Source organism: Microtus ochrogaster, chromosome 8 (assembly GCF_000317375.1).
Source record: "Microtus ochrogaster isolate Prairie Vole_2 chromosome 8, MicOch1.0, whole genome shotgun sequence".
NCBI lineage: Eukaryota > Metazoa > Chordata > Mammalia > Rodentia > Cricetidae > Microtus > Microtus ochrogaster.
Genome location: NC_022015.1, coordinates 73,639,419 through 73,645,720, shown reverse-complemented (window position 1 = coordinate 73,645,720; position 6,302 = coordinate 73,639,419). Strand labels below are relative to the sequence as shown.

At 47.6% G+C, this 6,302-nt stretch overlaps 1 protein-coding gene across 1 annotated transcript in view; it reads left to right on the top strand.

Moving 5' to 3' along the window:
* The first annotated feature begins 2,933 nt into the window (after window positions 1-2,933).
* Armh3 (armadillo-like helical domain containing 3) overlaps window positions 2,934-6,302 on the top strand; it is a 206,356-nt gene continuing 202,987 nt past the window's right edge. The window contains exon 1 of the mRNA XM_005352384.2: window positions 2,934-3,090. The gene's annotated coding sequence lies outside the window, so the exon portion shown is untranslated. The remainder of the gene's footprint in view (window positions 3,091-6,302) is intronic.

The window sequence follows — 6,302 nt, the reverse complement described above, 5'->3', positions numbered from 1 at the left end:
AGATCCGCCTGCCTCTGCCTCCCGAGTGCTGGGATTAAAGGCGTGCGCCACCATCGCCCGGCTGCTCACAACCATCTGTAATGAGATCTGGTGCCCTTTTCTGGCCTGCAGGCAATACATGCAGATAGAACTCTGTATTCATAATAAATAAATAAAGGACAGGTTGCCCTTGAATTCCCTGGAAAGATGAAGTTAACTGTGAACCTCTGATCCTCCTATTCCTATTTCCCAAGGCTGGGATTAACAGGTGTGAAACATCATGCCTGGCTATCTACTTATGTTCTACTAGAGTACAACTCTTCTCTCTTATCTGTTCTGGATAATTTTATGTCAACTTACACAGGCAGAGTCATCTGAGAGGAGGAAACCCCAGTTGAGAAAATGCTTCCATGAGATTAGGCTGTAGGTACCAGGCGGTGGTGGCGCCGGCCTTTAATCCCAGCACTCAGGAGGCAGAGGCAGGTGGATCTCTGTGAGTTCAAGATCTACAGAATGAGTTCCAGGACAGCTAGAACTACACAGAGAAACCCTGTCCCAAAAAGAAAAACAACAACAACAAAAAAACAAAGAACAACAAAATGGACTGGAGGAAAATCTGTAGTGCCCTTTCTTAATTAGAGATTGATGTAGGGCCAGTCCATTGTGGGCGGGGCTACTCCTGGGGTGGTTCCACAGGAAAGCAGGCTGAGCAAGCCATGGGGAGCAAGCTGGTAAACAGCACTCCTCCATGGCCTCTGCATCAGCTTCTGCCTTCAGGTTCTTGTCCTGACTTCCTTCAGTGATGGACTGATGGACTATGTTGTGGAAGAATAAGCCAAAATGAACCCTTTCCTACCCAGCCTGCTCTTGGTCATGGTGTTTTGTTACAGCAATAGTAACCCAAATTAAGACACCCTAATCGTGTCCTGGCTGTAGACCAGGCTGGCCTTGGACTCACAGAGATCCACCTGCCTGTGCCTCGTGAGTGCTGGGATTAAAGGTGTGCACAATCATGGCCAGCTTTATTACCAACTTTTTAAATGAAACACAGAGTAATAAGCTAGCCAAGGCTACAGAAAATAAGAAACAAATACCCAACCCAACTGTTAATACCCCAAATGTGAAAGATGAGAAAAATAAGAATTTACCTATCTAGATTTGAGCATGGTGATGCTAGCCTCTAATCCCAGAGGCATGTGGGTCTCTGAGTTTGAGGCCACTCTGGTGTACAGAATGAGTTCGAGGTCAGCCTGGTTTACATAGAGGGACCTTGTTTCAAATAATTTTTCATACACACACACACTCACACACACACTCACACACACACACACACACTTTTTCAAAATCTTCTCTCTTACTAACTAGAACTGTAGGCAAAGTAGTCATGCAGAGCTTTTGCTTTCTCATAAAACCTATTTCATAGTCATGAGATTAAAATGTACAAATCTGCATACGCTGGTCCTTTTGTAGAGGTGGGGGTGGGGTAGTGAGAGAATGACTCCTGAGGCTCCCAAGCTAAGCAGGCACTCTCTCATACATCAGAAGCCAAAAGTCTCTTTGCATATTAGAAAACCGAGACTAGCGGGGACTGGCATGCAGGCCAGCAATTGCTGCATTTCTGGGAGGTATGGACAGGACTGCAACAAGTGGAACATCAGTCTGGTCTGTACGGCCCTTTCCAGTGCAACCAGGGGTACATAGTGAGATCGTCTCAAAAAATCAAACAACATAGTGAGACCCTTTCTCTGTCAGAAAGAAAATGTATTAAAAACATTGTTAAAGCTGGGCGACGGTGGCGCACGCCTTTAATCCCAGCACTCGGTTGGCAGAGGCAGGCGGATCTCTGTGAGTTCGAGACCAGCTTGGTCTACAGAGCTAGTTCCAGGACAGGCTCCAAAGCCACAGAGAAACCCTGTCTCGAAAAAAAAAAAAACCCAAAAAAACATTGTTAATATTCAATCAATACCCAGATCAAGTCATCTTTTAAATAAAAGAACATTAAATAGCAAAAAAAAATCAAACAACAAAACACGAAAGTGAGACTCAAGTTCCTTGCTACGATAATAAACTTTACATGCTGCTTTGCACACATTTATACACATTATTATTATTATCATTATTATTATTCTTCGAGACAGGATTTTTCCGTGTAGCCCTGGTTGTCCTGGAATTCTCTCTGTACACCAGGCTGGCCTTGACCTCCCAGAGTTTTGCCTGCCTTTGTCTCCTGAGTGCTGGGAATAATGTCATGCGCCATTACCACTCTGCTACATTCTTTATTTAATGCATGAGTTTATTTCCAATATTTTACTTAAACCGATGCGATATGCTGTGGTGGTGGTGCAGGACTTTATTTTATCTTTTTATTGTTTTATTATTTTTTTTTTTTTTGGTTTTTCGAGACAGGGTTTCTCTGTAGCTTTGGAGCCTGTCCTGGAACTAGCTCTTGTAGACCATGCTGGCATCGAACTCACAGAGATCCGCCTGCCTCTGCCTCCCAAGTGCTGGGATTAAAGGCGTGCGCCACCATCGCCCGGCTGTGGTGCAGGACTTTAATTTCATTCAGAAGGCAAAGGCAGGCGGATCTCCGCTCTAAGTTTGAGTGCAGCCTGGTTTAAGTGGTTAGTTCCAGACCAGCCAATGCTACATAGTGAGTCTGTTTAAAAAAAAAAAAAAATTGAAGCAAACATTTCCCGATATATATATTTCCGAGTTTTTCCAGTGTTTTTAGAGAATTCACTTATTTCTAGAAAGAACTTCTGAGTTGAGTCTTCCCTATTTAAAACAAAACCAAAAAAAAAAAAAAAACTGCTATAGCGGATTTAAATCCGTGGCCTTAAACTAAGGCTAGTTCGCTCGCGATGCCTTTTGGGAGTTGTAGTCTTTGCGATGCTTGCTGGGAAACGTGGTCTGAGCCTACTTCAGGAAGCGGGCGTGGACGAACCTGAGGAGAGGAGGGTTTTAGGACCCGGCGGGGCACGGCGGACTAGGGTTAAGGATCGGGGAGGTCGGGAGCGCGCCCGCGATTCCGGAGCAGTGGCGGCCTTGCCGGAGTCGGGAGCGAGCAGGCTTGCGAGCAGCTTGGGTGCTGGAGGAGGAGCGGGGGGCTCGGTAAGCGGCACGGGCCCAGCCGGATCCTGGAACTTGGCTAACCCCCGCGGGTCCGCCCTAGTAGGCCTGGACCCAGAGGCGGCCTTGGAGGCGGGGCCTGGACCTGCCGCGGGGCCGTGGGGGGTGACGGGGCAGAGGGAGGGCTGTAGCTGCCGGGGCTGCTCGCGGCGGCCGTGTCGGGCCTGGGGTCGCGGTGTGGAGTTCGCTCCCGCTGCTTTCGAACGCCCGCTACCCGCCTGGTCCTGCCCCTCGGAAGTCTCGCCGAGGCCTCCGGATCCGGGAGGGGCTGACCTTTGACCCCAGTGGGGGCTGACCCTAAGTGGGTCAGTTTCTAGGCGTGAGCGATCTCTTCCTAGGGAGGTGGGTCCCTTGCGAAGTGTTCAGATGCCTTGGAAGGGCCGGGTCCTGCGCTCTTCAGTCTCCACCCGACAGTCTTCAGCACCCACTTCACGCAGAGTTCATAAACCCACTTTGTTTTCATGGGATGAGTGGGTGCAAGCCGGGACACCCACCTCTTCCCTGGCGGGTATGGGGGAGAAAGAGAGCAGTCACTGGGGAAGTTGAGTGCTGTCCCTGGCGAATGGGACAGTGGATGAATAGTTGAGCCGTGTCCTAATAAATGTTTTTGGACTATCGGAATATCCCCAGCTCTTTTTTTCCAGAAAAAGTTTTAAACTTAAGAACAAGCATGGTGTTTAAACGTGGTTTGTGTTAAAGCTACCACAGGTAGCCGTGTATCCCTGGCCGGTTCGGAACTAGCTGTGTAGACCAGGCTAACCTCCAGCTCGCAGAGATCCTTCTGGCTCTCCCTTCCAAATGCTGTGATTTCAGCGTACCCCACCGTGCTCAGCTTCTCTCTTGCCTGTGATTTAGCACAGTTACTTGGAGTTGTCTTTGGTAGGTTTTAGATTGGATTTGTACGCAATAGTCATTTCCTTTTGAAGGCTTTCAAGACAGCAAATCAAACAAGGGATTTGATAACTCCTATTAGGAGTGTAGAGGGAGTTCTCATTCTTTTCTTAATGAATAAGCAAACCTTTAATATGTTTTTATTATGACAGTCATTATGCCTTGTCATGTTTAATATTGCTCTCAGCCCGTAGGAGGTTGAAACAGGAGGATTACTGAAAATTTGAGGCCAGTCTGACATACACGTTGAGTTCGAGGCAAACTCGAGTAACTTAGTCTCCCAAATTACCAAACATGAAAACAAACGTCAGACAACTCAAAACCCAGAATTTGGGATGGAGACATGGCTAGAGGCTAAGAGCGCTTACTGCTCTTTCAGAAGACCCCAGTCCAGTTCCTTGTTCCCACACTAGGCAGCTCACAGCCACTTGTAACTCCAGGTCCCCAGGATCTGGTGTCTTTGGCTTTTGAGGGCACTTACCCTTTTGAACACCATACCCATACACAGATACAAACACACATTAAAAAATAATAACATAAATGTGAGAACAATAGCCAGACTAACCCAGAATTTGGGGTTTCATACAGCACAGCTTAGGAATTCATAAAGTTTGGAAAGTATTGACCACATATTTGAAGAAAGTTCTCTGAGAGTGTGTGTTAGGAATCTGTAAAGCCATTTGTACAAAGGGAAGATTCATTGCCTCAGGTCTCGGTCAGGAGATCTTTGCAGGGAAGATCATCTGAACTGTGTGCTGAAGGTTAAGCAGGAGCTTGCACAATAAACCTTTTGAGTCACAGAGGCACGGTGTGGTGTGAAGGGAAAAACCCAACATGGTGTTTATGCGGGGGTCAAGAATTCATCCCAAACAGGGTGTATGCTGAGGAGTTGTCTGGAGGGGAGATTGCAAAGAGGGCAGGGAAGCCGCTGATGCTTTAAAAAATTGTTTTATGTGCATATATGCCTATATATGCCATATGTGTGTGTGTGTGTGTGTATGTATGGGGACCTCTTGTGCTTGGTGCCTGCATAGGCCAGAAGAGGGCATCAGATCCCTTGTAACTGGAGCTGCACATGGCTGTGAGCTGTTCTGTGGGTGCGGGGCCTTGAGCCCTGGTCCTCTGGAAGAGCACCCAGTAGTCGTAACAGCTGAGCCATCTCTGGCCCTGTTACATTTTTAGCGCGTGGCAGAAGTGCAGATTAAGAGATAGATAAGGAAAGATGAGATAGGGTTGTTAGAGTAGTACCTATTTTATGTGATGATTATGAGAGTAGTACCTATTTTATGTGATGGTTGTAAGGAATAAACACAGAGAATTTAACGCATGGAGAGTAGTGCCAAGTGCTAGTCAGTCTCTGCTGTGGTGTGTGTTAGGGCATTTCATCTTCTTCAGATCGGAGGCCGGCTCTGAAGATAGGGAATTGACTGAAGAATCCCACGTTCAGGAATCAGAAGCGGAGCAGTGATAGGGTGAAAACGGTATCCTGTCCTGGGCCCGTGAGGGCTTTAGGGGGATGGCGGCAAGAGTGCAAGCCTGCTCTGCTTTCATTTTGGAAAAAGGCTTGGAGTAATTAGCAGTAGAGATCTGGCTGGTTAGGTGAGTTGGTTACAGTGTGGTGCAAATGGCAGGAATGACGAAGAAACCAGAAGGGCTTTTCTACTTGTTTCCCGGCCTTTTGGCTAGAAGTTGGGGAACCTGTTGTCCATGCTCGTAAGAGAGCCTGTGCCAAGAAACCATATGAAAGTCAGTCAAGTCCTCAGGCTTTCAGATGGAAGGGTAGCTCGAAAAGGAGGCGTTGTGTGCACAAGTTAGAAAAGCCTATGTTTTAATGATGTAGGCCAGCGAATGTGGTAGGTCTTACAGAAGGGTGTAGGAAGCAGGTAACTAGATGTTTCTCTTCAGTGTTAGGGATAGAACCCAGGGCCTCTCTGGTATGGGATGTAGCCAGGCAAAGTCTACACCCCTGGCTTTGCCAAAACGCGCGCGTGCGCACACGCACGCACGCACGCACGCGCGCACACACACACACACACACACACTAAATCTTTTTATCTGTAGTGATGAGGAAGCTTTAGGAGAGCCAGGTTAGAAGTCTGTTTTTAGAATGTCCACTATGAGATCCTTTGACTCGAAGTGATTGTTAAAAATGGCCACGAAGGCCAGGCGGTGGTGGCGCGCGCCTTTAATTCCAGCACTCAGGAAGCAGAGGCAGGTGGATCTCTGTGAATTCGAGGCCAGCCTGGTCTACAAGAGCTAGTTCCAGGGCTGGAGAGATGGCTCAGTGGTTAAGATCATTGCCT